The sequence below is a fragment of the Marmota monax genome, unplaced genomic scaffold, assembly GCF_021218885.2.
Source record: "Marmota monax isolate L192 unplaced genomic scaffold, Marmota_monax_Labrador192_F-V1.1 WCK01_AAM20220418_F8-fsc00061, whole genome shotgun sequence".
NCBI lineage: Eukaryota > Metazoa > Chordata > Mammalia > Rodentia > Sciuridae > Marmota > Marmota monax.
The window spans coordinates 15,465,523-15,476,776 of record NW_026695230.1 but is presented as its reverse complement, the minus strand read 5'-3'; positions in this window follow the sequence as shown (position 1 = coordinate 15,476,776).

The following is an 11,254-nucleotide window of genomic DNA, read 5'->3' as shown; positions in this document are numbered from 1 at the left end:
TCCACAAAAATAGTTGAATTTATTATTGTATTTATATAGCCATACTTGGCTACATTTAAAATTGTTCTCCTTTATTGCTATTCTTTGGTATTTATAATAGACATCTTTGTCATCCCATTTCTCCATTATATGTGCCACTTAATCCTTATCACATGCACTGACAATGACTCATATTAAGAGACAAAAATAGGAAAAAACAGTATTACTCATAATATTCGGGAAGTTGGGGGGGGAGATGGGAGGAAGTGTACAAGTGTTAATTTCCTTTCATAGCAGCCAGTCAATTGATATTGCCCAAAATTGCATCATGTTAAAATAAAAAAGATTCTGGTCTCAATATTTTTTTGTAATATAGTTCAGCCTTAGACGGATCTTTGAGAAATACCTTTGGTGGAGAATAAACAAAATTTTATTTTAATTCCATCATATTTACATTAGTATTTTTGCCTTCTGTCAAAAATCAAGGAAATTTAAATTTTATATCTTGTATAATAACATGCAAAGTATGATCCCTTTATAAACCATTCTATTATATTCATCTCTCTATCCATTGATCACTCTCCCTTCTTAGTTACCTGCCAATCTATCCTGGTGTAAATGAAGAGAGAGAGGAGGCGGGGAGGAACTGTTTGCAGTGATATTCTCTTGTGTCAGTTATGATTATTTGGGGTGGTGGTATTTTGAAGACAAAATTTTCCTTGTGTTCTCAAATACTGTTGAATTCTTTATAATAATCGTGTGTTATTTTTATAAAAGTAAAATATTATCTTAACCCATTATGTCCCATCATCCTGTATAGAATTGAAAACTTAGGACTTAATGGGAAAAAAGAGAGGAAGAAGGGCTGGGGATATAGCTCATTTAGTAGAGTGCTTGCCTTGTATGCACAAGGCCCTGGGTTCAATCCTCAGCACCACACACACACAAAAAAAAAAAAAAAAAAAAGAGGGAGAGAGAGAGGGAGACAGAGGGGAAGAAAATGCTCCTGACCCATCCCCTCAACCTTTGGGCTTTCCTTCTCTTGCTCCCCTCCCTAACCCCATACTCTCCAGGACCAAGGCTTTCAGGTCCATCCACAATAACTCAATCCACCCCAGATTCATACTCCAGAGTTCACATCAGGGGTCTTTAGTGCTGGAGAACTTGAGTGTGGGCTGTCAGTGGCTCACAGGGAGGTGTATGACTGAAGGGAAGAGAAAAGGCGGCCAGAGAACAGGAAGACAGAAAAAGGGCTCTGAGTTCCTAGCATTTCTCATCTTGCATATGAGATCAAACCTAGAAGGGAAGAACAATTCATTCACAGTCAGCCAGACTGCCACCCACACAAAAGTCAATCAGTGGTCCCTCCAAAGGCAATTCAGTGTTTTCTCCAAATCCTATGAGTAAGGAAAGGAGGTAGAGCCTCAGATCCTTGGTCTTGGTGTAGTAAAGGAAAGAGGGTGGGGGGGGGAATATACAAGGGCATGGGAGAGGAAGTGGGGCCACAACCTCTCCCTCTTCATCATCTAGTGGGGCTTTCCTATTAGGTCCAGCAGAATTAGCACTTTCAGGGACCAAAAGACCCTCTGGAGGCATCCATAGCAGGCATTACACAAAATGTTTATAATCAGAGCAAAGGAGCCCTACCTGGACAGATATTATGACTGGATTTGTGTGAATTGGAGAAGATTTGGAAGACTCTGAAGGCCAATTTTTGTCTTCTATATGCCAACTAGGGGACAGGACCTATGTTTCTGCAAACTCTGATAGTTCTTTACACTTTTTCTGGAGATGGGGTGGTGGTAGGGATGTGGAAGAGACTCTTTTACAACTCTTGAGGGCAGACCCTGTCCAACTCCAACTCCAGGAAATTGTCAGCACCTTCCTGTGTGGACAGCTCCACAGCAACCACCACAGTCTTCCCATCTCAATGGGGCCACTGGGCTACTGGCATTCTGTGAGTGGTGAACTGATGGTCTTTCTTTCTTTCTCTCTTTCCTTCCTCCCTTCTTCCTTCTTTCTTTCTAATTCATTTTTACAGAAGAAAACTTCAACTTAAGAGGCTTTATTCTTTAAGATACATGATGAGTAAAAAGGAAAACTGAGTTAGTTTAAATAAAGGATTCCTTTGGCTAAATATAAGAGCCTGCAGGATTGAGTTAGAAACAATTCAAGGATGTGTGTGTGAGTGTGTGTGTGTGTCATAGCTTTGGAATCTTTTATAACAGAATTTTCAGAATCAAACCAACATTGAGGACACATCATCTTACAAAATTGTTTTGGGTTATTTCCCAGTGTTAATGCAATATGGGAGAGGTTAGTTGGACATGGAAATTTTAGAATTCCAAGTATATTTTAATGGCTTAAGGCTAAACTTCAGAATATTTGAAATCATGTCTGTCCCAGAAAATTCAGAATTATGATTACCATGCCCATAACCAGCAGTTTAGAATGACTCAGGTAGAAGAGTGAAATCTAACAAAAATGAAGGCCCTGGCATGGTGAACATTTAGGAGACTAGAATATTTGTGGGTGTGTAGATATTTGTAGATATTTGCTTCTAAGAATGAGCAGAAAGTTTTGAAAATGTGCAAAGCCATCGTTGCTTCCTTTAATAGAAATGGAACACTGCCACTCAAACCTGTAACAAGGTGTATGGCCAGGTCAGTAGCTGGATGGAGAAGCTGATTGACTTCTATTAGGTGCCGTATGAAGCAGCCTTGACCTTGGGATGTCTCCTGTCAGAGCCTAGTTCTCAGCTTGTTAGACTTGGAAACAAAACTTTGTCAGTTCTGAGAGTGGCTCCATCTCATTCAAAACAGGGTTTCACTGTGCAAGCTAGTGAGCATTTGTTGTATAAATCACTTACTAGGTATTCATTGGTGATAAACAGAGTGACTTGAGGACTGGGCATTTGCTAGCTCTAGTCAGTAGCTCCTCTTTTTCCACAAGAAAAAAGTTAAATCTAATCAATTAGATTGTATGTCTTTGTGTGTGTGTGTGTGTGTTTCTGATTTTAGGAATAATCTTTTTATATGTTTTTAATTTTATTAGTAATATGAAAGTTTTAATAGTTTAATTCTTAGAATTATGGAGTGTCTTGCCAATGACACTTCTTAAAGGAAATGAGGGTGGGGAGGAGAAGAAACAGATCGGTAACTGGAAAAGGAGGAACATTTAGAAACAAGGTGTTTCATGTGTTCTGAACTTTTTTTGACCGCTGATTCTTGAGTTCATCTGGAATAGAAAATGCACAAGCCTGGCCAAGAACATTTTGAAAAAGAACAATGATGAAGAATTTGCCCTATTAGATATCAAAATATACTATAAAGCTACAGTGGTTAAAACATTGTGGGATTGGCACAGGACTGGACAAATAATTCAGCAGAACAGAATAGAGAGTATAGAGATGATTCATCCATATGTAGAAGCTTAGTATGGGCTGGCTGGTATTTCAAATGACAGGCTAGGGGAGGGGGCTAAGGGTGAATGATACAAGGAGTGATGGTACTAGACATTTATGTGGAAAGAATAAGTTGAAATTCCTTTCCACTTATATACAAAAATAAATTTTCAAATTAATTATGGAGGCAATATATATTTTTTCTGGTACTTGGGTTTGAAACCAGGAGTGCTCTACCATTGAGCTACATCCCCATCCCTTTATATTTTGTTTTATTTTGAGATAGGTTCTTGCTAAGTTGTCCAGGCTGATCTTGAACTTATGATCCTCGGTTACTCCAGGAGCTGAGATTACAGGTGTGTACCACCAGGCCTACATATGGAGGGAATATTAACAAAGATAAAAATTTTAGAATAAAATTTAGTAATGCTCCCTCACCCACAAGGGATATATTTCAAAAGCGTCTGTAGATGCTTGAAACTGGATTGAACTGAGCCCCATTGCTGTTTTTTTTCCCTACACATGGATTTCAATGACAAATTTTAATTAATAAATTAGACACAGCAAGATATTAACAACAATAAAATAGAATAGTTATAACAATATGCTGTAATGTAAGTTTTTAAAAACTTTTGAATTGTTTATTTCTAAAATTTTCCCATTTACATTTTGGTACTGAGGTAGTTCACAAGTAATAGATCTTTTTTTCCCTCAGTATAGGAGATTGAACCCAGGGTTTGGCGCATGTACTCTGCCACTGAGCTACATCCCTGGTCTGACCACAGGTAATTAAAATATGGGAAGTGAAACTAGAAGTTTTGGTGGTGATGGTAGTGGTGAGTGGTGTTACTGTATACCAGAATATTTTTTAAAATCTTGGGGTAGGAAGAACATTCTAAATAAGACATTAAAATTCAGAAGCCTTACTAAAGAAAAGGTTCACGGATTTGACTACATAATATTGTGCAAGTTAGGACAACATAATCATGTTAAGGTCATAAAAGAAACTTTGGATCTGTTTCCCTCCCTCTGGTTTCTTTTTTTCTGTAAGTCTCTCCTGTCCCAGGCCCTGTCAACCTGGTTCTGGGTCTCAGCCCTGCCCTCCCTAATCTTGGCCCTGCCCTCCCTCATCTTGGCCCTGCCCTCCCTAGGTCTAGGCTCCTCCCTCTTTAGGAGTCTGTGCTCCTCTGAATTTTCTTGGGTTTCCCCCAACCTCGTCTATATCCTCTTCCCATATCTTTGCTTCACAAACTGTTTCTTCAATACAAGTAGACAGGTCCCGGACAGATAAGCAATGAGTTTCGCACATAGATTGAGAAGAAGAAGGAAAAAGGAAAAATAAAGGGTGGGGAGCAGAGCGAGGGAAAGATTTGCAGAATTTATATGTATCGGAATATTGAGAGAGAGAGAGAGAGAGAGAGAGAGGAGAACAAGTATAAATTTATAAAACAGACGAAACTGATGTTAGAAAGTTGGGCAAGGGCTATACACAGGCATTCAAAGACATTGAAATTAATGGCAGAATGGGAGCTCTGGTCTCTCGGATCCCTCCTTCAGAGCAGGATGCTCATTCCTCAGAAACTGGGAGTCTTGGCAGCCCAGGGCTCTCAACTGGATTCCTATCCAGGAATTATCTCTTATTCATAACAGAAGGAAATTCTGTCATTCCTATGAGGGAAGTCACGAGGAACTCTGAAATACACTAAAATAGTGTCATCATCATTAATATAAGAAAATAATCTTCATAGCTGCCACCATAATAATTGTGTTGACTTTCTGTTTTTAAAGCATAATTAAAATTTTGAATTAAAAAGCTAAATTTTCTTCAGTCTTTTCTTTTTTTTTTGTACTGGGGATTAAACTTAGGGGTACTCAACTGCTTAGCCACATCCCCAGCCCTATTTTGTATTTTATTTAGAGACAGGATGTCACTGAATTGCTTAGTGCCTCACCATTGCTGAGGCTGGCTTTGAACTCATGATCCTCCTGACTCAGCCTTCTGAGCTGCTGGAATTTCAGGCATGTGCCACTGCGTCCAGCTTCTTTAGTCTTTTTAAGCAATTCTCTCCCCACATAAAAAAGTAACTGAATTAATTTGTATTTACATAAATTACATTTTATTGTCTAAATAATTTTTTGGTATTTGTTTACTTTTATGTCAGCCTCCAAAGTTACCGAGAACTCTGCTCTGACTTCCCTGTTCTTCTTAAGGAGGTCTGACTTCTGCCTGGGCTACCTAATGGTACATCCTTCAGCTCTGAGGGCCTGCTGAAAGTCGGCCAAACAGTGGTGTGACTCTCTGGAACCCAACTGCCTCAGAACACAGACATACCATGTGGGCTGGAGCAGCAATGCTGTTCTGAGATTTGTGAATTGGTCAAAGGGGAATGTCCCCAATAACAGCTAGGGTTGTAATTGTGATTGCCCTGGCAGGTCTGTGAGTTCATCTCCCCACAACATGAATGTCTACTCAATGTCCGATGTGATAGAATTTTTACTACCCACCTTGAGTAGCTGAGGTCTAGGTAGGTTGGAGATATAAACAAGAAGGACAATGGCAGTACTTGAACACAAATGCAGATGGTACATATTCCTGGATGAGGGCTCGGACCCCCTAAAAATCTGTCCTGTCTTCTATGTTCTTATAGATCCTGTACATTCCCAGTTGTGCCCAGTTGCAAGTATCTCTGAAATACTTCCAATATTCTGTAGGCCTTCATGACACCTCTTCATCTCAAGGATTCATCTGTAACCATGGAGTTCAGAGGATTCAGCATAATATTTAATTTTCTCATTAAATCATTGGTCAGTCCATATAGAAGTGGCCTTGGCGATACAATTGGGAATTCCTTTTGCTTTCTTTATCTTGCTCAGGATACCTTGTTTCTTTTCTTTTCCTTCCTTCCTTCCTTCCTTCCTTCCTTCCTTCCTTCCTTCCTTCCTTCCTTCCTTTCTTTCTTTTCCTTTCCTTCTCCCTTTCCTTCTCCCTTTCTTTCTTTCTTTCTTTCTTTCTTTCTTTCTTTCTTTCTTTCTTTCTTTCTTTCTCTTTCTTTATTTCTACCCTTGGCCTCCACCATGGTCCCAACTCCATTCTGGAGTGATGGAGTCATATTCAGATCTTAATGTCTTTTGAAATAGTCAGAGAAGCATCCATATTGCCTGCCACAGCCTGGGGAGTTTATGCTAATAATTTCTGTCACTCTGTGGTGATTATGTAGAGAGGAGCCTTCTTCATCATGATGGTGGGGTTGTATGTGGGTAAGGGGGAAAGAAAACCTCATCTTGCTACCACAGCTGTTCTCCAAGATGGTTGGCTCCTTGGAAGCAGAAATGTGTCCTGGTCCCTCCTATCCCCATACCAATCACAGAATCTGGGCAAGGTAACAGCTCAGTGAATACTGAATGAGACCTCAGCAACATTCCTGAAGCCTAGGCTTCCTCTGCACGCACAGCCTACTTTACCCCACCCTCTGGGGCTAATGTGACTCATTTTTATTCACTCATTCAGCAATATTAGCATCTCTGTCTTCCCACTCAATACCAGAGCCCTTGCTCAGGCACTGGCATACAATATGCAAGGCCCTTTCCCACCTCAGAAGCTCCTATGCTATTCTAGTAATCACAGTGCCATGCTGTCTTCTTGCTGCTAGGATGGGGTTGACACGGGGCATGGTGAGAGATCAGAGAAGGGCCATGATCCAGAGAAGGGAACTGGGAAAAGCTTGACGTTCTTTCTAGAAGCTGTTAAGTTCCTGGCCAAAGGTAGGGAAAGGGTGAGGGGAGCCAGCAGAGAGGGAGTTGGCCCACGATGGGGCCAATAACAAAAAAAAACTTGGCTATTTTCACCAGCCTCTGGCCAGGAAGGGGAGTGAGAAGACTCAAATGGAGCTTTGACACTGTTTTTCTTTCTTCTGGAGAACTGCCACGTGCCGCCACAGAGAGCATTTCACGGGTAGATGCATATTATTGCAATGTGTTTATCTAGGAAACCAGAGCCCAGCTCTAGCATCTGGTTTTCAGCATAATCCTGAGTGAAGTCCAATTTTCCAGTTGGGTTAATAAAAATAAAACTTGGGAAGTTGTGGGCTGGCTGCATCAGGGGTTGAGTCCTGGCCTCATGCAGGGTCACAGATTGCAGAGCCGGAAGGGCTCAGGCAGGTCATGGATTCATTGTGGACAGCTTGCACAGTGAGGGAGGAGCTGCCCAGCCTGGCTTGGAGGAACATGCCTCAGGGAGGAATGGTATCTTTGGATTTTCTCTGTCTCAACCTGACACAAGTTGACAGAACACCTACTGTGGCCAAATCACTGGGCTGCCTTATGGCGTGAGACACTGGGCCGCCTTATGGGTGAGACACAAACATGGACCCGTACCTGAGCCAAGCCTGAACAGAGCAGGGATGGTGGAGGCCTGACTGGAGAAGCAAGATTCAGGTTGTTGTATGAGCCAGAGATCTTGACAGCCTGTCATTGCCCACCACCATGAAGCTGTTCAGGAGCTTGGGATCAAAGAAGACCCATTTAAGAAAGCCAGGTTTCAGGGAGACCTGGATCCCAGAATCTAAGATTCCCCAGGCTCTCTGCCCTCCTGCCTGCCAGTCTTGCATATTTGTCTCATTTCTCCCCTTATTGCAGAGAGGGTTTCCTGGCTCTCCAGAAGGCATGGCAGAAAACAATATGCCCCCAGCTCCTGAGTTCAGATGGGCCTCTCTTGTAGCTCTTGTTCTAGCTCCTCCGTTCATCCCAAATTCCTTGGAAAAGGGTGTTAATTGGCCTTGACTGGTGACAGACTCATTCTTGGCAAATCAGCTGTGACCAGAGGGTCAGAGCTACATGTCTAAATGTAGCTAAGGGGAGCCCCTTTGAGGTCCCATCCCTGAGCGTTCTTGTTTATGGAAAGTGCTCAAACACAAATCACTGACAGCTTCTCTTTGACCTGACTCTACCTTTGTGATGGGGACAGGGCAGGGAAATGGAGGCCACCCTTAGTGTCAGAGGAGGACTGGACCCAGGGCGTCTGACTCCCGGCCCAGTGCTCTTTCCACTACACCCTGTTCCTTTGGTGCTGATGTGAAGCCAGTGATTGTGAAATAGCCTGTGCCTATGCAGTTTCCCCTTGGGAGCAACTGCAGAGTGAGCAGTTTTGATTAAAGAGAATTTTGTTGGCCGCTTTGGAGTGAGCTGAGAGCCAGACATCAGTGGTGTGGCTAGTTGTAACCCTTGGGGAAGCTATCAGAAGGCGTATGTCATAGGTCCTGGGTGGGCAGGATGACCTCTCACAGGATGTAGGAGCCTGGAAGAAGGATGGGCCCTTGCTTTTCCTCCCTGGTTTTGGGGATTCAATCTAAGACCTTGCACGTGCTAGGCAAGTTCTCTACCATGGAGCTATACCCCCAGACATTTTTATTTTATTTTTTGTGACAGTGTCTTGCTACGTTGCCCCAGACTGGATTCCAACTAGGACTCCTCCTGTCTTAGTCTCTCCCAAGTAGCTGAGATTATAGGTGTGAGACACTTGCCCAGCAGACTCTTGCTCTGGCCTTCACCTAGAAGCTATTTTTAAAGACAGAATTGGGGAAGGCCAAGAAGGGTAGGGAGGAGGACTTTCTCCTGAGTCCTATCCTAGCTCAAACCAGAGAATCAGAATCTTATGGTGACTGAGGTCCCATGCCTGAGGATTCTTGTTCATGGAAAGAACTCAATAGTAAAACTCAAAACACAGATAGCTTTTCTTTGACAGGACTCTACCTTTGTGAGGAGGACAGGGGAGGGAAATACAACCAGTCTCTGATTAGGGAAGAGGAATTTCTTTCCCTGAGGCTAGAGAGGAGGACCCCCAAACCAGGCCGGAGAGATTGTTTCTAGAGGACCCAAGAGGAAGGAAATGTGATGTCTCCCTGGTCTTCCTTGAAACTTCCTGGGCAGTGACATTTTTTCCCCTCATTCCACTGTCTTGATTGTGGGAAGTGATGCTAATGTTCACCAGGATGCAGTCAGTTTAAGGAACACAATTGTTGTCCCTGCTTCTGTCTCTCGAGTACCTCATGGCTGGGATCATGATTTTCTCACCTCCATGCTTGAGTCTGTCTATTCTATGGCTTGAGCAAATCCTGATAATAGCCTCAGTCAGCCTGCACCCTGTGTGGTGTGGAATTGTCTTCCTGATGGTAGACGTGGTATGGAGAGCATCAGGCTGGGTTCCTGGTCAAGATCTATCTGCTTTGTTGTGTTACAAGCCTGGGTTCTTTGTTATGCTTCCCTGAACCCAGCTTGCTTGGGACTCTGTGCCCACTTACAAATTTTGGGCCTGCTGCCCCCTCCTCCAGCTACCAAGAAAGGTATCAGGATGCAGCTTCTCTTGATTCTGTGTCACCTCTCATGTCTGTCATCATTGCCATTTGACCAGGTAGTCTTTAATACTGATGCCAACCAGAAATATCCCCTGAACAGTCCATGGGCCCATTTTGCAGCTGGGCTGGAACCCAAGGCTCAGGCTTAAAGAGGAGGCTTTCTCTATTTTCTCTTACTGCTCCCCCTGGACTTGGTGCTTCTTCCATGAGCTCATTCTAATGACATTTGGCATGGGCTATGCTGCCTGTCCCTCTGAGCCACTCCAGGAGTCTTCTCCCCTTTTCATTTGACTCCCTTCGGATTGAGAGCCTTGCTGGAAGTCCCTGGAAAGCAGCCCTCCCCCCAGGGAATGTATTTCCTAGTGTACCAGTAAGGGATGCTGACATTGCAAAATCAAGTCTGTCATGTAGATGTAGACATGTCCCAGAATATTATGGGTCATCCTGCATTAGCTCATCAACCCAGGGGATTAATCCAAGTCCAAGCAGCTCTGCCCCAGTAAAGAAGGAAAAAAGCAGACTGCATTCCTCATTCATTTGGTTTTAATTCTCCCTCTCATGATGCAGCCAGGTATTTCCTAAGTACATTCATGAGTCTCTTTCTCATCCAGGTCCTGAAATGACATTGTCTACATTTCTGAGCTTGGATCTCTGTTGTGTTATATATCCACAAGCCTGGGTTCCTTGTTCCTATAGGTGCAAGTTCTATTCTAATTACCTCCCATTCCTCAGAGGTTGTTCTTATTGCTTTTCCCAAGGTTGAATTTCTCCAATCCATCCATCCATCCATCCATCCATCCATCCATCCATCCATCCATCCATCCCAATAAATGCTCTGCCAGGTTCTGTATTGGACAGTGGGAACATGGTGTCAGAGATGGATTCTTCTTTCAAGGAATCTTGGTCATTGGTCCTTGCCATTGGTCCTTGCTCTGTCTCCCAGGACCCACTAAAGTGACTTCCTCCAGGCTAGGGGATGACAAATAGTGGGGGAGAATGACAATAAACATGTAAATACAATTAACTGTTAAAAATGTACTAACAACCTAATACATAGGAAATAAATGGGGCAGTAGAAGAGAAAAGAATAAATTAGAAGGGTTCCTATGTCTCAAGGGTGTTAGGCATAGGCTTTCTGAGGAAGTGACCTTTAAGCTGAGATCTGAAGGACGTGGCAGATGGATCATAATGTACATAGAGTAGGAAACAAAGCAAAAAATGCTAAGGCCCCCAAGTAGGAAAGAAAATGTGTTTCAGAAACAGAAAGGAGCTCAGCATGGCTGAAGAACAGCAAATGAGAAAGTGGCAAGAAGTGAAGCCAGGGAGGAAAGAGGGAGACATGTGAAGGTGCAGCCTTTTGGCCATGGTGAGGAAGGTGGGATGGAAGGGGTTTAAGCAAAGATGGATGCAATCAAATTCGAAAAATTTCCCCAGCGACTCTGAGGAGTGGATGGGAGGGACCTCCTGAGGGCAGGGAGGCCAACTAGGAGCTATTGCAGTGAGCCGAGAGGTGATGATGGCT